Genomic DNA, 23,111 nt, shown 5'->3' with positions numbered 1-23,111 from the left:
ATTGGAAACAGAAAGAGGGGAGGTTTTTGCATGTCTTTGCAAAGAGGAATAATTTTTTAAAATTTTAATATATTTCGCTGAATGATAAATGGTGAACTTCTGGGCTTGTTCTTCAAGAAAAGATAGTAAAGACACACTATTTTCCAGTCTTCCAGAGTTAGATTGCAGTGGTTTGGGGTGGAGGGTGAGAATAGCAGAGGGTTGCTCTTGTTAGTCTGTTTTATGTGTCAGCTGGCAGGGACAAATCTCAAGGTGACTCATTAGTATTTAAGTTGAATAAATATTTTTCTAGGAAATCACTTTGAACTGACTGGGTCTTCACCAAGGCTCATGCAGTTCAGATCCTGTCAACTTTGACCCTCAGTCCTCTCCTATCCCGCCCCTCCCCTCAGATACTGACTTTGACTTGTGGAGTCTAGAATCTCTCTTGCTATGTTGACCACCATCCCCAACCATCACCCCCAGTTTTTCTCTCCCTTTTGGTGTGGACTTTACTATATATATATATCCATCCTATATGCACCCGTGGCACTGCCAGCACTCCTGGTGACTGGTATTAGACTCAGTTGGTTTAGCTTGACCTGGGCAGCTAGTGGCAGCAGAGAGAGCATAACAACCACACAACCAAGGAAAGATAAATTCATGAAAAGCTTTCATTGCCTGGTATCCCTTTCACAAGTTATAAATCAGACATGAAAATCTAGATGCCAAGTTAGGACTTCAATGTCACCAGTTAAGTTATTACATCAATATTTTACCCACACCCCTGCTGTACCACTTAATAGAAGTAGAATCATATCTTATTTGAAGTTTAGTCTTCCAGTGTTAGTTTTAGGTAAAAAAAAAAAAAAAGTACATCATAAAAGAAAATTACTCTTGCAAATCCCTTAAATCACCTATAAAGTATTATAATATCATCTTCCAACAAGTTTAGAAGTCCAACAAACCCAATTTTTCCTCTAGTGCTAGAAGAGATCGCCAACACTTTGAGAACTAGAGAAAATCACTGTCATGTGTTTAGTGGCATATTGTATAAAAATATAAATTGTGGAGGGAAAGGGGAAATACTGGGGAATGATATTGACCAAATTACAGTTTTGTGTCATATGCATGTACATATATGTATCAGTGAATTCCATCATTATTTATAATTATAATGCAGCAATAAAAATGTGGAATGAAGATATATACATTTATAGAATGTCTTGAACTCCAGTTAGAGAATCTGCATGGTAAGACATTGCCTCTAGAAGAGTCACGTGATAAATTGGAGGCATAGGAACACCAGAATCATGGCTTCCAATTCCCATTTACTCTTAGGTACATATTCAATGAGTGAAAACATGAACAAAAGATCTGTGCATTATGGTAGCTATGCTATATCTATCTCCAAAGTAAAGCAAGGGTGATTAGTCTTTTTAGAGCTATTCATTTTAGAAACACATAACCCAGGCCTATTCTGTACCAAACATCACATCGGATACTGCAGCACTTACATAAAGAAATGACACACATTCTTGAATCTCTAGGAGCTCATTGCCTGGTGAGGGAGAGACAGACACTTGAGCTACTATTGATAAATCAGTCCACCAACATAGTATACACACCAACAGAGGTACAGGCATGAATTTGTAAGAAACAGTGGGAGGCCTTATTAATCTTACCTCGATGGGTTATAGTGGCAGTCACAGAAGCCTCTGAGAAGAGGTTCCTTAATGATAAATTTATAATTCTCAGTGCAGAAAAAGGGAGATGCTGCCAGCTGCTGCTCTAAAGGTAAGGGCGTATGATCCAGCTATGGTTTCTCCAAAAGCAAGGCTTGCTGTCTTCCTCGTACTGTTTTCTCATTTATTCACTTTTTTTTTTCCACTCAATTTTTCAAGCACTGTGCTATAGAAATTAGAATATGGCTCTAGAGTTCTTGAACCTGGATGCCTTTTGTAAATTTGGCAATTACCCAAGCACTCTAAATCTTAATTAACTCCTCTCCAAAATGTGGATAATACCCATACCTTGGGATCTTTTTTAATTAATTGAGATGATACATCCAAAATACTTAACATAGTGCCTAAAATAGACTAAATGGTCAATAAATCCACCTTTTATCAGTCACTGTGCTAAATATTCAAAGGTGACTAGGAGCTTTTAGGGGAAAAATGGGGAAGGGAATTTTAGGCAGAGGGAAAATCTTATGAAAAACAGTATTAAGAAAGCATGTTATGTTAAGGGAACAAGATCATTCAGTTTGGTGCTTGTGCAAAATGTGTGGTTGTGGGGAAGGGCAAGTAATGAGATTGAAAAGATAACCTGGGTCCAGATTGGGTAAGGTTTTATGAAACGTATGAACCAGGATGAACTTTATCCTAAAGGCAAGGAGAGACAATGGAGGTTTTTAGGCAGAGAGGCAACATTGTGCCACTTAACTTATTCATTCATTCACTCCTTCCTTCATTCCTTCCTTGAGGTACCCAAGGGCCCTTTACCTCTGAGCTACATCCCCAGTCCTTGTTTATTTTATTTGAGACAGCGACTTGCTAAGTTGCTGAGTCTGGTCTCAAACTTGCAACCCTCCTGACTCAACCTCCTGAGTAGTTGGGATTACACCATTTCTGACTGTTTTAGGGAAAATATTCTGACAGCAGAAGAAGGGAAATTAGTAGGAAATGTTTGCAATAATCTTGGCAAAAAAAAAAAAAAAAAAAAAAAAAAGTCCAAGGTAGTGGTTATGACTAAGGACTGTATTGGAAGAAATGGAATGGGGGTTTATTTCTAGGGTAAGATTAGCATAACAAAATGCTTGATAGGATGTGAAGAACAAGAGAAAAGGAAGAGTCTAAAGTGGGTCTAGCTGGAATTAAGATATGAAAAGAAGAGGCAGATTAGATTTTGTTGTTCAAATGAACAGCATGCGTACGTAAGACCTGGGGGTGAAACTGTCCAACAGGCAGTTGGAAGTTGGGTCTGGAGTTCACTGCAAGGCTCTGGGCTGGAGACGTAAATGTGGGAGCCATCAGGCAGTAGTGAGCAGTGAAAACTCTGGGAATGGTTCCAGGAAGGGGAGTTGAACATGCTATCTTCTTGGTCTATTGCATTACTTTCCCTGGAATTTACTCTTCTGAAATTAAGTGAAGCGTAATCTATGTCACATGGCCTCCAAAAATAATATCTCCAAGCCATCCTAGAGCAATTCAACTTTTCACCATGTTTTTATTACACAAAATGCAACCATGGTTAAGTCACCTCATTGTCTAATGCAGAGGAAGTATCTTATGGCATTGAACTCATCAACCGAAAAATGTTTCTTAGACTTTGGGGGCTTTATTTTTTTCTCAATAGAAACCATCATTGTTATTAGTTTGTACTGAGGAATTGAACTCGGGGGCACTTAACCACTGAACCACATCCCAAGCCCATTTTATTTTTTACCTGGCTAAGATTCTTAGGGCCTCACTGAATTGCTGGGGCTGGCTTTGGTTTGCCATCCTCCTACCTCAGCCTCCCAAGCATCTAGGATTAGAAGTGTACACCACTCTGCCCAACTTTTTTCTTTACAATGCAAGAGTAAACTCATCTTCAGAAAGTAACTGCATCCAAACTAAGAAATCTCTCTCTCTCTCTTTTTTTAGTAGAAATCAAAAGTCCCTCTACCCTTTCCCGTTTGTCTTCCTCAAGTCTAAAGGAAGGAGACTAACCTCCACGAGTAAGTCTAAGTCATTTATCATGTTCCAAGTTCATGATGACTTACATGACTTTTCTAGGACAAGAAATTTTAATTGCAAAACAGTCTCTACAGGGTTAATGATGATCCTAGTTCCACCTCAAGCATCCATTCTTTGCCAGTTATTTGAAGTAAATGAATGACCAGACATTCATTTTTTACATTTATTTACCTTGCTTGAATGTAAAGAATTTTTGAGCAAAGCATTAACAGAGAATTATTGTGTCTCATCATTCCCAAGCTCAAGGGAGGGTCAAAATAAAATGCAGACTACCCAGGATGCCCTCAATCTGACTGAATGGGAAGATCAACCAAATGGGTTCAGTGATTTCTCACTGCTCAATTGACCATATCTTGTTAACAATAGGATCCAGTTCTACCAAATCACTAATAGGTCATAAAATAGCAATTGGAAAAACCTAGGTTCACGTCTCAGCACTGACCTTGAACAAATCAATCAAATGTTGCGTGGGTTCATTATCCTTATTTGTAAACACTGAATGTATCATTACTCTTAAAAGTATATTTAAGCATCAATGAGATAATATATGTTAAAACATTCAGCATAGTGCCAAGTAAGGATTTGACCCAAATATCAATACTGGATCAGTAAAAGAGTTTGGGATGTAAGATTATGGTCTGCTATGCCAGGTGCTGAGTCTTTTCTCTAATGCCATAATGGGATAAAACTATTGAGATCATAGATCCTGAATCACATTAGTTGGAAATCATACATGACCCATCTTCATATTGACCATCAGCAAATACATTCCTATTTAGATGACCAGAAAATTCAGGTTGTTCTTCTGATTGTGCTTTTTCAGGTAATCCACAAAAGAACATACTTTTACCATAAGGTGGGAGAAAAAAACCATCACCTGGTCAAACACCTGCTTAAGTGAATTTTTTGTTGTTTTTTTTTTTTCGCTTATAGAACTTGAGACAGAAAAGGTAGAGCCTCCTTTGGATATAGTAAAGTTTTGGGTAAAATATTAACTGTCTCCAAGATACTGAATTAGAGTTGTCTGGGTATTGTAACATAGCATGCATGATCAATATCTTGCATAATTTTAAACCTATGTCTATTTCCTATAAAATTTGACTCTAAAATTTTGTCAAGGGAAAATTCCAAAGGAGTTTCACTGAATACAAAGAACTGAAGAGAGCAACTAGGCAAATAAACTAGTTTGCAAAAGGTCAAAGGATATTTAAGAGAACTTGCCAAGATAAACAGCATAGATTCAAAGGGAAAAAAACTTATAATGGATTGATATTTTAGAAGTTGATCTCATAGCCCAATATAGGTCACTCTCCTTATGTATTATAATAAAATAAGCATGCATTTAGGAGGTACTCACCAATGGGAAATTGATTTCTGGGGCCCACCTGACATTTACATCACAGCTTGCTACTGATATAAAGAAAGATTAATGTACCTGGTCACACAGAGCCAATGGAGGAGGTTTGAGCTTGCATCTTATTCATGACCAAATCCTCTCCAGCCAACCATGCGACTTCCTGGAACCATGTGTGAGAAGCTGTGGACTTTGCCATCCTGGGCCATTTATCCAGGCATGATGTTTAATTAGTGCACACAAAGTTGATGCGAAAGGCTTGGCAGCTCATCCCCTCACCCCTGTTGGGTTCATTGCCTCATTAGAAAAGCCCTGGATGGCTGACCAGCCAGACAAAACTAACAAGCACATTTTTCACCATCCACAGTAGCAGTAACTAACATTTTTATAAAGATTTAAGATTTACAAAGTGCCCTTATATACACAATGCTCTCTATTACAGTGTAGCAGACAGAGGACCAGACCTTGGATTTGAAAGTTTCTAGTCTATGTCCCAATTCTGCCATTATGTGACCTTGAGAAAAGTATTCTCTCCACCATGCATCTCAGTTCTCTCCGCTATAAACAGTGTCCCTAGTGCCTGCATCACAGAGAGTTGTCTGGATTAACAGAGGTAGTGTATGTGAAAATAACTACCCCTCAACAGGCGCTCAGTGATGATTGTTTTGACCCCACCTGCTCCCTTCCAACGTCTCCATCCATTTAATTAGATAATTAAAATGGTCTTCTGTACATCTAAAGAGATGGTGGCCCCAACTAGATACTCTGAGTTGACTGGTTAGTCAATGACTATAGAAGTTAACTGAGGAGACCACAATTGGAAATTCAGGCAGGAAAGTCAGGATAGAGACTGACAGGTCTTCAGATAAGATCTCATTGGCAATCCACACCTCCTAGGAATTATTTTCTAACGAAGCATGACTCTTGTTAGTTGCTGAGCCAACGTAGTTATGCTATGTCCATGAGACCAAAGGAAACACTTTAGACAAAACACAAAAGAATGTTAAAACTGACTCTAGAGTAAAAATCTTGCCTCTTGCATCTTTTCTTCTTCGGTGTTTTGTTTCAGAACTCTAGGACTGAGTCTTGAGCTCCCTCAAGTAAAGGGGGCTGGGGTTCACACAGGAACTATATTTGAAGGAAAGCAGTGATTACCTCTCCTATCTTTCACAGTCAAATAAATATTTACTAAGTAAGGACACACAGCATACATTAAAATTAATGCTTCGCGCAGCTTTGGAAATGTCTGTCATATCTGTCAATGTTTCCAGAGCTCCATGACTGTGAATGGCTCTGCTGTCTCTCAGTGAGAGCTGCCATTTTCCTGATGGTGCTCAGCGGGAGGCTGGGCCTGATTACACACTCGGAGCCAGAGGACGGGCAGCTAAGCATACGAAAGCTCAAGGGAGAGAGGAAGAGCTTATAAAGTTAGTGTTCAGTGAGGTCTGTGGCCACTCTTCAATATTTTCAGAGAGCAATTTAATGGTGATTTCAAATAAAGAAAAGGATCCGCACCTAATAGGGACATCTGTGTTTATAGACTATTAACAAAAGAAAACTGGAGAAAATTGACAATCATCTTTACTTGGTTAAATAGCCTATGCAGAGTTATGTCTTCGGTGTGTCAAGTTGTCACCAGCCCCAAGGGCTTAAGAAGGGAGAGTTTGCACTTAAAAGATATTGATGTGTGTGTTTCCCCAAGTGTCATTCATCCAATGCCTGTGCAGCGTGGAGATATTTGGACTTGGATAATTTTATTTTGTTGCTCTTCCCTCCTCTAGGAACAGTGTCAGCTCCTGACACTAATCTGGCTGCTGAAATGATGGCTTCCAGTTTCATTAATGGTATATTTATGATCCCTTTAAAATGCCAGTGATCTCCTCTTCTTGGAAAATATACACAACCATTAAGAAAGCCACATTTTTCAGCTGTTGCTCTTTCGGTTGGCACGTCAGGTCCTCCTGGAGCTACAGTCACCAGAAGATGGAAGGAAATTTGACTAGTTATTTTGGGACAGCGAGAGAAACAGATCTGGGGAGTATAGAAATGTAGAAGGCAAGAGGTGAAATAGGAAAGAGCAAACAGAAAGGTATGTGTTACACAGTTGACTACATTTTCCCAAGTATTCAGAAATAAATTAGTGACATTCCTGAATGTGCTGGAATGTCTTGCTTCATTCCAGCTGTGTTTTCTCTGTGACTCATGCATTAGGGTCCCATCCTTCAGCTCTAATATATGGGTAGTCTGGTTTAACATCAGTGCTAGATTCCTAGGTGATTTTTTTTTTTGTATGTTTGTTTTCTTGTTTTTTTCCCCTTAGAAATACACTCTATGTGTAGATGGAAATATAGCTCAATGGTAGAGCACTTGCCTAGCATGCATGAGGCTTTGGGTTCAATCCCTAGCACTGCAAAGGAAAGAAAGAGACAGAGAGAGAGAGAGAGAGAGGGAAACACACTTCTTTTTGTTAGGAAGAAAGCCAGTTCTCCCTATCAGTATTTTTATCAGCAGGACATGCTCTCCCTTAAGAGGTATTTTATATCATAAAAATGAGATTGGAAAATCGTCACAGAGACTCTATCACTAATGTTTCTTGACATTACCTGGTTATTCGGAACATTTTTATTATTTCAGCATAAATGGAAAAAAAAAAAAAAAAACTTGCATCATAAATTCCAGACTTCAGAATCAACACAGGCCTTGGTTGGGTTTCCCAGAGCAGAATGTGAGAGGAAGATTCTCAAACGGATGACTTATTGAAGAAGTGTTCTCTGGAGAAATTGGGAATCATGGGAAAAAATCAGAGTAGGGAAAGGGAAGAAGGCAAGGATGTATGATCAGGGGAAGTTCCAGCCTCATCCTGAACCTGTGGGGGATAAAGGATGCTGCCATTTAGACCGCTTTGAGGCAGAAGAGCTGAGATTTCATACTGCTGTACTAGTAAACCTCTGGCTCCAGGAGGTCCCTGGGGGATGCAAACTAGCAGGCACTCTGTCTCTTGGAAGGTTTAAACAAAGAATGTCCAACAGCTCAAAGATACTTCTCTCACCAAGGTCATGGGTATGTATAAGCTGTGAAGAACGACATGTGCAGGGCCTGTGGGAGGGTATCCAACAGGCTCGGCAGGGACACTCACAGCATCTACTGTGATATATGACTGTCATTTACTCTAATTAATCACTTAATACCTACTATGTGCCAGCTACTGGACCAAAAGCTGGACTCTCAAACGTGAAGAATTTATTATTTCCTAAAAAAGTTCAACACCAAAATAAAAATATTTTTTAAAATAAAAATGTTTCATCAGGCACCGTGGCACACACCTGTAATCCCAGCAACTCGGGAGGCCGAAGCAGGAGGATCACAGGTTCAAGGTTGGCCTCAGCAACTTGGTGAGACCTTGTCGCAAAAAAAAAAAATTAAAAAGGCTGAGAACGTAGTTCAGTGGTGGAGCACACCTAGGGTCAATTCCAATATCTCAAAAAAAAAATAAAGAAATAAATGTAAATGCATCACCCAGAAATAAATTTAAAAAGTAATAGTGAAGAAAGGAACAAAGAAACAGAACGGTCAACAACTAAAGGAATGGTCACTCCTCCAGACGAAGGGGTCGTTAAAAGATGATGCTTCAGTGTTCTCTCATGAATAAGGAACTGTGAAGCCACAAACAAATAAGCGCGCGACACCCAGGCATGGGCTCCGTGGGCTTCGTGTAAAGCTTCAGAAGGATCTTCAACAAGTAGAACTCCAAATCCTCATGGAAGAGGAAGCTCTGCTCCTCAGACTCTGCATTACCGTTGTGTTTTCCTGAGACATCATTAAATATTCACCCAGAAAACATCTGAGAATCTGATATATTTTAGGAACAGCAACAAGCACTGGGGATACAAAGGCAAAGAACAGCCTCAACTCCTAGAGGAGCCCTCGTTCCGGGCTCAACGTCTCCCATCCTAGAAATTCAGATTCACCACCAGGAAAATAAGGCTTACAAAGCCTGTTTACACCCAAGAATAACATGTCAGGGAAAAATGAGCTCACTGGAAGTACATCCAACAATGAGGATTTCAGAAGCCCCCGGAACAAAACCAATGAGCATTTTCTACTTTCAGCCACAGACTTAAACTCAACTTTTAGAATGAATAGTACTCCCAGTGAAAAAGCTGGTGTGTCCTAATCTGTGGCTAAAAAATAAAAAGGAAATTAATCTTAAGCTCCCTTTGATAGTACTACGGGCGGCCAAGTATTAGGAAGCCTCAGGATGAAGAATGGTAGTTTTGATTTGCATTTTTCTTATTACTAGAGATGTTGAACATTTTTTCATGTATCTGTTGATTGCTTGTAGATCTTCTTCTGTGAAGTGTCTGTTCATTTCCTTAGCCCATTTGTTGATTGGGCTATTTGTATTCTTGGTGTAGAGTTTTTTGAGTTCTTTATATATTCTGGAAATTAGCGCTCTATGTGAAGTATGAGTGGCAAAGATTTTCTCCCACTCTGTAGGCTCTCTCTTCACATTGCTGATAGTTTCCTTTGCTGAGAGAAAGCTTTTTAGTTTGAATCTTTCCCAGTTATTGATTCTTGCTTTTATTTCTTATGCTATGAGAGCCCTGTTAAGGAAGTCAGATTCTAAGCTGACATGATAAAAATTTGGACCTACTTTTTCTTCTATAAGATGCAGAGTCTCTGATCTGATTTCAAGGTCCTTGATCCATTTTGAGTTGAGTTTTGTGCAGGGTGAGAGATAGGGGTTTAGTTTCATTCTGCTGCATATGGATTTCCAGTTTTCCCAGCACCATTTGTTGAAGAGGTTATCTTTTCTCCATTGCATGTTTTTGGCACCTTTGTCTAGTATGAGAAAACTGTATTTATTTGGGTTCGTGTCTGTATCCTCTATTCTGTACCATTGATCTACCTGTCTATTTTGGTACCAATACCATGCCATTTTTGTTACTATTGCTTTGTAGTATAGTTGAAGTTCTGGTGTTGCGATACCTCCTGCTTCACTCTCCCTGCTAAGGATTACTTTAGCTATTCTGGGTTTCTTATTCTTCCAGATGAATTTCATGATTGCTTGCTCTATTTCTGTGAGGTACGTCATTGGGATTTTCATTGGAATTGCATTGAATCTGTATAGCGCTTTTGGTAGTATGGCCATTTTGACAATATTAATGCTGCCTATCCAAGAACATGGGAGATCTTTCCATCTTCTAAGGTTTTCTTTAATTTCTTTCTTTAGTGTTCTGTAGTTCTCATTGTGGAGGTATTCCATCTCACCCCAATTAGAATGGCGATTATCAAGAATACAAGCAACAATAGGTGTTGGCGAGGATGTGGGGAAAAAGGTACACTCATACATTGCTGATGGGGTTGCAAATTAGTGCAGCCACTCTGGAAAACAGTGTGGAGATTCCTCAGAAAGCTTGGAATGGAACCACCATTTGACCCAGCTATTTCACTCCAAGGCCTAAAACCAAAGGACTTAAAATCAGCATACTACAGTGATGCAGTCACATCAATGTTCATAGCTGCCAAATTCACAATAGCCAGATTGTGGAACCAACCTAGATGCCCCTTAACTGATGAATGGATAAAGGAACTGTGGTATATATATACAATGGACTATTACTCAGCCATAAAGAATAATAAAATTATGGCATTTGCAGGCAAATGGATGAAATTGGAGAATATCATGCTAAGTGAGATAAGCCAATCTCAAAACCAAAGGACGAATGATCTTGCGATAAGTGAATGATGATACATAATGGGGGTGGGAGGGAGGCAAGAATGGAGGAAGGAGGGACTGTATAGAGGGAAAAGAGGAGTGGGAGGGATGGAGGGAAGGGAAAAATAACAGAATGAATAAAATACTGTTACCCTATGTGAATGTATGATTACACAAATGGTATGCCTCTACTTCATGTACAAACAGAGAAACAAGTTGTACCCCATTTGTTTACAATAAAAAAATAAATTAATTAAAAAAAAAGAATGAAGAATGGGGATACCCTGTGCCCAGATGTGAACCTGAGAGCAGAAGATGAAGAAGGGAATAATGTGGAGGAAATCAAATCATAAGTCACTCTCACCTCGTGTCGTCTGCCCCAGTCTACCAACTGAGATGCCCTCCCAACCAGTCCAAATGTTGCCCGGGCTTTATAGCTAACCAGGTTCTATCTCCTTGATGAAATAGTCCAACTCCTTAATATTTCTTCTGATGACAGTATTCATTGAGCTCTTTGCAAATAATCTGGTCTGATTTCTTAACTATCTCTTGTAACCCCAATTAGCATACAGACGGTTCGATGGTAAGAATTTTTCTTTTCTTCTTTTGCATCTGTCCAAACTGAGTGCACAACAAATGAAAGACGTCAGAAATCATGCTTGCTAATGGAGGAACGCCAGGTCTTCTCAAGCTCCAAGTGTGCCCTCAAATTCTGAAGGACAAAGCAACATGTGGGTGTAGGGAAGATTATAGGATGGCAGCAATGCAGATGAGTCATCAAGCTTAGGAAGATTAGCTCAGAAATGAAGGAGACAATGGGCTGAGATCAGAATCCAACTCCTGTGTAAAAGACGCCAACCCTAATCAAAGGGTTAAAAAGTGGGGTGGAGGCTCACAGGGCAGGAATCAATTCAAGGAGTAAGTCAAGATCAGAACTGGCAGGGACTGAAAGGCAAGAAGTCAGAGCAATAAAATTTGAAAGTTGGGTCTGGGCCACATTGTGTAGACGCAGCTCTGCTGAGGTCAGCCCCTTTTGATGATGAAGTCGCTACTCAGTAATCAGGACTGAATTGTATTGATGGTCGCCCAAGAGTTGAGGAGCTGCGAGTCTCCAGAGCATATATGAAATTCCATTTTGGAGAATGAGAAATCTTAAAGACTGCATCAACTCTGTTCTCCTATTTAACCTGCTGAAAAGATTACAGAGACTGAAATAACTGTGCCCAAGGAGAAGGAAGGACATGCGCTTCGGGTCTGTGAACAACTTATAAAGATACTCTTTTGCTTCAAATAAGTATCTTTGACCTTTTCGTAGGAATAAGGGTAAAAATTGGTGGAGATGAACTGAAAGTAGGGGACAAAATACTTAAGGACATAGAAAAAGTGAATACCCGGATCAGCACTGTCCGCATAACTGCCTGTGGCAGTGGACACCTTCCCCGGCTGCATTGTGCCGTCACTGCCATGGCCTCAAGCCACAGGTTATTGAGCACTTGAATAATGGGCAGTGCAAATGAAGGTGAAATGAACCTTTTATTTTCTCTAATTCTAAATAACTTAAATCGGCCCATGTGTCTGGTGGCTTCGAAATTGGACAGTGATATGCTACTTATCATCTCATAAGAATGAAGAAAAAAAACAATAAAATATAAGGTTGAAGGAAGAGAATAGAAAACTATTGAAAAAAAACTGAGAAAGTAATGTGAATGAGTAACAAAGTGGGTCAGTAGAAGGAAAGAGTGAACAAGGCCATCAGCGAGATCTGTTTTTATTAAAGAGAAGATACAGCAGGTCTGAGACCAGAGTGAAAGTCACTTAGCTAGGAGAGTTAGATTGGCAGGAGGCCTGTCTACAATCTGGAAGAACATTGAGCTAAGAATTCCTCCCATGTTCAACTTTCAGGCTCCTACATGAAGCCGTGTGCGGTGATTATTTCACTTTTAAATTAGACCAAGGACGATCCCTAAGATTCACTTTATTTGATGCTACTTCCTAAGGAATGGTAGTTCTTGTTCTTTGAAAGACAACTCTGACTGGTTGAGTCTTGAGCCCTAGAAAAGAATCCTCTAGAAAACAACACTCATTTCTGAGTGCATTTCCCTAATTTGTTGAATGCGTACAGGTTCATACCATTTTCTCCATTCCTATACAGAAGAGAAGATGATTTCCCAATGGTGAAATAGGGAAGTCTCCCCCCAGACACATTGTTCAAATAAGCCCATTCACCTTGTTCCCATTCAGTCAGAGACACTTTTCTGAACAATGGAAACTCCACAGCGGTCACTGGAAATTCCAAGGGTGGAGAAGGATGTGCAGAAAGAAAAAAAAAATGTGCTTTCTTTTCTCATTAAACATAAGAATTTCCTCCTAGATCAATCATTGTTTCATTCTCACCTTCCCTTAAGTAGGCTATGCTTATTTGATTCTCAAGCTTATATATTACACTATAAATGCCATCCAGTGGAAGAAAGATAACTAATATCATCACAGAGCTAAAATGTATAGGAAGGCTTTCCACATCAACTATCTCTTTGATCCCCAGATCATCCTTATTTTGCAGAAGAAACAACCAAGACTGACAAGAGATGATGTTCTATACAAGGTTGTGCTGAAACTGAGTAGGAGAGGCAAGAGTAACTCAGGTTTCCTTCAGTCAAACCCTACATGAAAACACATAACCCAGGACCTGATTCATAGGAAATTGCTTTCTTCCTTCCTCAAGACCCTGCATTCAACAAAACCCATGTTTCTCAGACCAACGGAGAGTTCCCATTCTACAATACCTAAAAAGGACTAGCAGGAAGGAAAGAGTCTTCAACACATGAAGATACTCTTAGATCCACTAGAATGTGAGACATGAATCTAGCAAATCTTAGTCGGACTCTTAAGTTTCCAGAAACTGTAGGTCTTTGACAATACCAGAACTCTCTTTACCTTATATCAGGAAAATGCTAGACTCAACCAAAAATTACTTGACCCATTAACGTTTTAAGTCTACTAGCCCTGATTCTTATGTATTATTCTTTCTTTTCTTCTTCTTCTTCTTCATTCAGATGCTGGGGTATACCCTGAAGGAACTCAATACTGAGAACAGTGGTTTTCAATTCTCTTTATTTGGGGGATACATTTTTAAATACTAGAAATTTGAGCATGCATTTGAAGCATTTTAAGTTTTTTTTCCATTCATCACAAGGAACTCTCACCATAGGGGAATAACTGTGGACTGTCCTGGACTGACATAAATTCCTGATCTTTATTCCTTTCCAGGCCTGCTGTTGACAATTCTTACCCCTCCTTACAACAAATAACACCCTGCTTCAGGCCACTCTGCACAACTTGCTCAATCCAAAGTACCCTCTGACAGAAGTCACTGTAATGAATGCACGTAGTCGGTTGTAGCAAAAATAAGCCTCATACTTGGATCAAATTTAGTAGTACACCAGGGAAAGATTCATGATGTATCTGCCATTCTCAACACGACAATTGGGAAACTGATCTGGCTAAATAGATTTGTAAACAACTAATTACAGTACAGTCTAAGGGGATTCTAAAAAGGAGTCAACACAGAGGATGGAACAACTAATTCTTCCAGAGGGGTGACCAGAGAAGGCATCATGGAGGTGGGCACTTTTGAACTAGACCTTGAAAGGCAAGTTGAAGGCAAGGTGGAGAAGAGGATTCAGGGCGAGGTGATTGGACGAAGGTACAAGTGACCTGGCACTTCCTGTTGTGCCACAGATGAGAGGATTTACCAGTTGAGTGCTCTTGAAATGGGTGAGACTCTCAGTCAGTTTGTGCCCAACAATGAAAAGAGAGCTTTATAAGGATATCTACGAACTTGAAGGTAAAAATGACAATAATTATTATGATTAGACATATAAAACACCTCAACTTTATTTTTTATTTACTTATTTATTTTCTATATATATATATATATATATTTTTTTTTTTTGGTAGTGCTAGACATCAATCCCAGGGTTTCATGCATGCTAGACAAACACTCTACCCTAGAGCTACACTCCCAGCCCCTCCTCACACTTTAAAAAGAATTTTTTAAAAGTTTTTACAATTTATTAATCCTCATGAAAAATTCTCATGATCACCACAGATACAGTCATTGCAGAATCTTGACTCCGTTGGCTGTTGTCCAATCTCCAGCTCACTTTTTGCCAGCACCAACATTGGCCTTCACAGTCCCCTGACTTTCTTCATTCTGTTCTTGCGTTCCTTTCGCTGTTTCCTTGAGGTCTTTTTCCTTCTTACAGGCTGTGTCTTGCCAGTCTCTGTTTGGGTTCATTTTTCTTTGCATAATCCAATGAATCATAGATCATGCCAAAGCCAGTTGTCTTGCCACCTCCAAAATGGGTTCTGAATCCAAACACGAAGATGACATCTGGTGTGGTCTTATACATTTTGGCTAATTTTTCTCGAATTTCTGTCTTAAGTACTGTTGTTTTCCCAGTGTGAAGAACATCAATGACCATTTGTTTCCTCTGAAGTAGTTGGTCGGTCATGAGCTTTCCAGTTGGGATAGTTACTATGTCATTCATGATGGTGGTTGATCCTCAGAAACCCAGAGAGGAAAAGAGAGCTAAAAAGAATTCTTGAATATTATCAAAGTTGGTATTTGTAATGACTCTTATTATTTATATTATACTGGTGAGAAAACTGAACTTCAGAAATATTAAGTGTCTTGCTGATAACCACACAGCAAATATTCTGTTAAATTTTTAAGGAAAATAACTCTTTTCATCAGAGCATAAACTAAAGGTCATGGGGAAAATAGTATGCATATTTACAAACAAACACAGCACAATTACTGAGTAAATCAAAAATCAAATTTTTTTTTATCCTTTCCAGTTTATATTCTTCCAAACTGTGCTCTTCTAATTTTAAAATGAAAAATAGGAATATTTTGAATGCATCTAAGATGTAAGTGATAATAACTCTAAATTTTAAGATCATTTTTTATATCAAAGAGAAATTTCTTTTTGATTTCTTAACTATAAAGTAATTTATGCTCATTTCACAAAATGTGAAAGGAGAGGGCTGGGCATGTAACTCACTGCCAGAGTGCATGCCTAGTATATGTGAGGCCATGGGTTTAACCCCAAGCACCATCAAAAAAAAAGAGAAAGAGAAGGAGGAGGACAGCAGGAAGAAAAAGAAACAAAATTTGGGAAGGAAAAGAAAACTAGGGTAGGGAAAGACTCACTTTAATCCAATCACCACTTAATATTTTATTGTGTGATTTCTATTGTTTTATGCATATACATATTCATATATGTACTTCTTAGGCCATCAATTTCTTTCTCAGATTATTCATCAACAAAGGTGGAAGAAAAGACAAGTGGACCATCTGAATTATGTCAAACACTACATGCTAGATGAGTCACAAATTAGGATTGCTAGGATTGTTCCAAGTCTCACCATTGGAACAAACAGGATATAGAAAGGAGACCTTGGCCCAGTTTAACTGAAGACATCTGAACATTGAGAGCATATCTAAATTGTTGTTCCTTCTCAAATCCAGAAATCCCAGTGGGTTATACTAAAGTGAATGGTAAAGAGATCACTTTGAGACATGATCTAAAAAGTCACTGTTCCAGTAAGAATAGTTCATGAATCTAAGACTCCAAATGTTTTAACTACCACTTGCTGGTCCCAATGACATAATCTGAACAGTATGTCTGCACTGCCCAAAACATACAGTGAGACTGTGTGAAGATACAAGTGTGAATGATGGTATCTGGGACTGCAAAGTTGGTTGTCAGCATTAAGATGGTGGTCAGTAGGGAAATCAGAAAGCAAGAAGATACTCTTAGGGTCCTCAAAAAAAGCAGCTGACTTGCCCTCTCATTCATGCTTGCTACAAAGGAAGAACTCTTAGAGAGTCATCCATGACATTATTCTGAAAGGTACATGATCATCCCTTGAAATAAATGGTAAGGTAGTTCACGAATCATCTCATCTTTTCAAATTGGATATACCACTCCCTTTGCCACACCTGAGTGGGAATGATTACTACATTTGTCCCATCTCTATGCTTATACCACCACTCAGCATCACCTCACTTCTTTAGTTAATAATACTACCAACTTCAGGATCAGGCTCCTAATGAGTAAAGGTCAGATCCTCATACTTTACAACAAAATCCCTGGCACCAGTGGTTGTGCAATAAAACTATTCTCATAGGACTTGTCTCTTGAGAACATTCCCTGTACTGGGAGAAATTACAATAAAAGAAAGGACCATTGCTGCTCTCAACACACTTGCAGTCTATTAAAGTGCATATGTAACAAGAGCCAAGTGGGTAAGTCAGGGCCCAGCATTAAATACTGCATTGTGGGAAGGCTGACTGATTGTTCTAAGAGGAGAAGACTGAGAACTTTTGACAGAGTAGTCTAATGGAGAACATACTGCAGTTAGAACCTAAGTTCGAGTCCTGACAACATTACTTTCTAGTTGAGTGACCTTGGCAACCTCTTGGAGTCTTTGAACTGGATGGCTTTGTCCCCTTCCTGCCATAAAATTCTATAACCCTCCATGACTCATCCTGAGATATAATGAAGACAAAATCAACTTTGTATAAGGAGAGAGGAACAAAAGGGCATTCAAGATATGAACAGTGTGAATTAGAAAAAAATGTGGTAGACTGCATGTAGCAGAGAAGACCCTGAGAAGATGATAGCAATGCCTTCAATTGGGAGTTAGGAAAAATGGAGTATTATCAAGACCAGGGCTCCTACTGCCTTCTACTCCCAACCCCAGGCCCTCCCTTAATACAATAATTAAATTTCAGCTCTCTCTGACAACCATCCAGAATGCTAGAATGTTCAGATGGGCTCTGGTCTGAGAACTTAAGCTTGTTGCCTATAACAACCCTTCTCAAACTAGGTGAAGAAGAAATTACTGAAATAACTGAGGAGGATCCTATGAGATCCAGTTATAGAATATATCAGACAGGCCTCATGTGACCAGGAAGGTCATCAGGCACCTACTCAACTCCATCTAACCCTCTGAACCACATGTTTTTTTTTCTAGTGCTATAAGTCTGCTTCGTTCTTCTCTTCCTATATATCATTCTTGCCCAATACATGATATGGCCATAGCAGGAACTCTGTCCCTGATTCTTCATGAAGGTAGTGTTTCAGTGTTCAACATGGTTTTTCGTGACTCATTTCAAATTCTAGGGAAAGCCTTTGGCTGACCATCAACCAACTGATGGATCTGTAAGCTCTAAAATTTCTCAATTACTAGAAACCAACAGAACGTGTAGTACCCAGTTCTCCCACTTCCAGGGCTTTAATAAACAGGTTAAGCTAGAAAAAGAGAAGAATTTATCTAGGACAAACAAATCAACTACTGTCTGCTACAGGATACTAGTGCATGATAGCTTGGACATTTTATAGCTCAAAAAGATTATGTGAGCTAACGTAATGCTCTAACTATCATTTGTAACAGTGTTTAGAAGAAAACATGAGCCAAGTTCTAAGCTGCTACAACTTTTGTAACAAAATTGGTTTTTAGATTGGGGGCTATCTACATATAGTTTCTACCAACTGACCATGATGGTAGAATAAAAGAATTGTCAAACTGTCTCAGTTTGATTCCACAAGGACGTTCCTTCATACCATAAAACCTCTAGCACTTTTGAAATATACAAACAGATGCCTTCGTGTGAAGAACAAAGGCCAATCACCTAGAAAATCATTTACTTTTAGAGTAATAGATGAAAAGCTGGGTAGAAAGTAAGATGACCAACCTCTGTGTCACTAAGGAGAACTTTGAGAGGTGAAAACTAACCTTTGTTTGATGTCAATCATATACCACACATTGTACCAAGGGCTGGCTGTGCATTTTCTTATTTAATCCTCATGAAATCTAAGAAGATACTGCTCACCCTACTACCCAAAGAGACTGAGCCTCAGGGAGGACAACTAACTTGTACAAAGTTGTGACAAAACCAATATTCAAAACAGAGTCCATCTGACTCTAAAGTATAAGCCTACTCAAATCCCTCACTCACACTAGTCAATACAGTGGTTTTGGACACAGACTCAGGCCAAACTACTGGATTCTTGACCGTTTCTTACTACAGGGGACAAGTGATCCTGAAAAAATGAGAGCTATTTAGAACCTACTCCCCAAAAGTTGTTTGAAGGATTGGGTTAACATGTGTGAAGTGCTTAGGAAGATCCATGATACATCTAAAGCTCCTCACCCTTCATTTCAGCATATCCAGGTGGGATTCCAGCTCTGTAAGTCCAGATGTCTTCAGATGAAATGGATCAGGGTATCTGTCCATATGCTATTTGCTCTGATAATGACATTGGGAACAATCCTGGTTTATGGCAAGTTCAGTATGCAGGGTTTTATACAACTCAAATGATCTGCTTTGTCTTTTCTTCAGCCTCTGCTGATGAGCAATCTGAGAAGGAAATTATCGGCAAATAATGTACATGCATACATACAAATATGTGTGAAAGCAAAAGAACACATCAAAGTTATTGTTATTATCATCCCTACATTGTTTTGGATGCTGTGATCCATGAGCAGATGATTAATACTATGAAAGGTGAAAGTTATTTGCCTAGATCTGATTAGGGGCACACAAAAATATTTGCAAACTACAAAATGTATCTAAATGTTGAAGGAAATGTAAAGAAATTCTGGCAAATATACTTAACCTAAGGAAAAATGCTGAAATCTTGCCAGCACTGACATTTTAGAAAGAGGGTAGACCAAATACAGAAGAAGAAGTAGAAGAAGGAATAAAATATGCTATCAGAGTGATAGCCCTAGGGGGATAAACTAAGTAACCTAATAGGTGTTTTCCATCTTTGAATTCTATGACTGGAATAGCAATGAAGGTTTTAGCTCAGAATTGGGATGCTGCAGACAACTTAGGAAGTCTATAGAAAAAAGCTTTTATATTACCTACCTGCACCATATCTGGCTTAAACTAGTACTGGCTGACTTCTATTTCCGTAAGTGCTCATTCACCATAACAACATCTTTAGACCCTGTGTGCGATCATCATGCACACACACATACAATTACAGCTCCAGATACGATGCATTGTGTGTAGATAGATTTGAAAGTTAATGTTCATCCCTGATGCATTGGTTCTCTGATTTATATTCAATACATAGAGAAAGTAAGCATATTTCTTTTAGAAGGAAAGGAAGGAAAAAAAAAAAAACAATGACTGATGTAGGTTGGAATTTATAGGTCAAATATTAATTCCCTGAATATTTCAGTAAATGAGCATTATACTTGTAACTTTCAATGTTTATCTAAAATGATAGTAGATGTTGTGGGAAAGAAGCAGTAGGGGGCAGGGAGAGAAAGCCATAACTTCCTCCAGAGTTCATTATCAACATTATTTGACCTACCTATTAAAATTATTATGATTATGTCTTTAAAGGTAAAAACATGTTCATACTGATCACATTAATTTCCTGATGGTAATGAATTTGAATTACAATGTGAAAATATTGAAACTAAATAACCACTAATGCTCTTGCAAAGGTTATTAAGAGCAGGAGATTTCTCCAGATGGTCTAGAAATTATGCCACAGTTACATAAGGTTGTGGGTCAAATTCCACGATCTTAAGTTCAATTAACGTGTGGTTTTGTGCTACTTTCATATAATATTATATGAGTAGATGAATATAACATTAAATGATCAGATCTTATAATGTAAAATTAATAGATTATTACCTGGGGCTTTTTCATCTTTTGCAAAATGATATTTGTTGAAATGGAATCTGACCCACATAAACAAATTTATCTTTATGAATGTGAATCTGATATGGCAGAAACCCTTTCAAAGCTCCACATCACATGTTCTTTCCATTACTAAACACTTTCAAGGATAGGCACTAGTGCATGTAGAAGTTATTTCCATTGACTATTGCATCCAATTCTAACCTATGAATCTTAAAATGTAGTAAATTATTATAAAACTAGCTCAAACTGTGCATTTAAAGGTACTCACTGTGTAATGTATGAGTACATGGAAAATACATGAATAACTATTTCAGCATGTAATTCCCTCCAACTAGAATCCTTCATGTTGAGATGATTATACACATGCAGCCTTTTCACTCTTCTTTCCCCATTGTCATCTAGTGACATTAAAATAACTTCTTGCATAAAGTCTCCCCACCTTGGATTTTTCCCCAAGTTAAGATGCTTGAGTTCATAAATCACAGGGCTCTTATTACATAGAGACTCTCATTGTACACGTTCAACCTAGATAGCATCGTCCTCTGCGGGCACCAGCCAGATACTGTGCTTTAAAGTCCTGTGCAACCTTTATTCATTCGTACATTCCATTTTCAACTATAGTTATTCATTGTGCCAGACACTGTTCTGAATGTTCATGTGGCTAAAGACAGAATAGCAGGCAAGTAAGGAGTAGAGAAGAAACCCTACCTTCTTGAAGCAGATTCTGATTAACAGTACTTTCTTTGTTAACAATAATTGCTTGTTACCTTACGACACTATACTTTAATAGAAATGCCAATACAGAAAATGTTAACTAGGTCTTGCACCTATTATCAAATATTAGACGTGGAAAATTACAAGCAGTTGTAGAAATGCACACTGATAATAAAAATGATGATGATGATAATAATAATAATAATAATATCTGCCACTTATTGCTTAGCATGTGCCTGACACCAAGACAAACTCTTTATATTTAATCATAAGATTATCAATTCTCTTAGACGAGGAATCATGTATATGTACTGTTCATGGCTACCTCCCCAGTGTCATGCAAATTATAAATATTCAAAAACGCTTTTTGCCAAAGAAATGAATAGATGAATAAATGAATCTATTATTTCATTGAATGCCCAAGAGGTAGGTATTGTACCTTTCTTTATAGATGACTAAACTTAGATGCAGAGAGATGAAGTATTCATGGCAAAATTAGGATTTAAACCCAGTTCTTATTGACGCTAAGATGTGTAGATATAATAGTACTCTGTAGCAAAGTCTCCTGGTATTTGGGGTCCTAAGTCACAATTTCTCATTAAATCAAACATATTCTTGATTAAACTATATGTATGGTTCTCTTTGGTTTGATAAATATGCTTCATCACCTACTATGTTTCTAATCTTTCATGCCATCCCTATAAATACTTACTCAGTGTTTATTCTGAACATTTATAATTAAATTTCAAAATAAATGTATCTTAACTCCTCTCCCTTCCACCCCCAGATTCAGTGGTTTCCTTACCAGAAAAAGCAAGCTCCTCAGGGATAAACGTGATCTGTCATTCCAATCAACTTCTTTGCACTTAAACTTGGTGTACTGTCAGGGCAGCACTGAGGGAGGAAAACCTTGGGCCAAGTTCCCACTCTCCTACTTTTCCAGCTCTATGTTTTGTTTTTGTTTTGTTTAATTTTGTTTAGTTGTAGATGGACACAATACCTTTATTTTATTCATTTATTTTTATGTGGTGCTGAGGATTGAACCCAGTGCCTTACACGTGCTAGGCAAGCGCTCTACCACTGAGCTACAACCCTGGCCCTCCAGCTCTGTGGTCTTAATATGTAACTGCTGAAAGTCCTCCACTCTTCAAATGCAAAATGAGAACAATTGAAAGAAATAATATAAAATTGCAAAGTTCCTTCAGAGAACCTGTTAAAAGTATGTGAGCAAGTAGAACAATCAGAAGCAGACCAACATACACGTGTGTGGTCGTGGTGCCAATCCTAGAGAAACCACCAAGGAGGCAGGCAGGGGTGTTAATCTGGGGGACTCTGGAGGGAGACTTGCTGAGAGTCAAACCCATGCTCGTCTCCAGAGATGATGCTCAGAGGGATGTTCTCTCAAATGAAGTGTGGAAAGGGAGAATTACTTCTTGAGTCTGGGCCTGAGTGTTACTCTTTCTGGGAGGCCAATGTCAACTCAAGTAAGGGAAGTCTCAGGAGTTGAAACTGGTAGAGGGTCAAAGGTTTGGGATTAGATAATCTCTGAGGTTCCATCCAGCAATTGCATTTTATGATTCAACCTCTGACCAATTTACAGGAGTAATTTAAATGGTCTCAAATGCCCTGTAAGAGTATTAAAGCAGAACACCATGGTATTGAGGGAAAGAGGGGAGAGGAGAGCTGGTGAACAGCACCCACAATGCAAAGCCTCTAATGCTAGTGAAATGATTCCAAATGGAACTGGCGAGCACAGCCAAGCAGACTCGAGAGGCACTGCGTTCTCTGCTGCAGCAATATATGTGAGTGCAGCCTCAGACAGAATTTTTTAAACACATACAGGAAAAAATAACTTATCAAATTTCACAT

General features: G+C 38.7%; 1 pseudogene; it reads right to left on the bottom strand.

Annotated features, from left to right (window-relative positions):
• Nucleotides 1–14,951: 14,951 nt before the first annotated feature.
• Nucleotides 14,952–15,342, bottom strand: LOC124964904 (40S ribosomal protein S24-like; annotated as a pseudogene).
• Between the last annotated feature and the right edge of the window lie 7,769 nt (nucleotides 15,343–23,111).

This window comes from Sciurus carolinensis, chromosome 14 (genome assembly GCF_902686445.1).
Source record: "Sciurus carolinensis chromosome 14, mSciCar1.2, whole genome shotgun sequence".
NCBI classification, from domain to species: domain Eukaryota; kingdom Metazoa; phylum Chordata; class Mammalia; order Rodentia; family Sciuridae; genus Sciurus; species Sciurus carolinensis.
The sequence above is the reverse complement of the archived record's forward strand: the minus strand, read 5'-3'. Positions and strand labels throughout refer to the sequence as shown.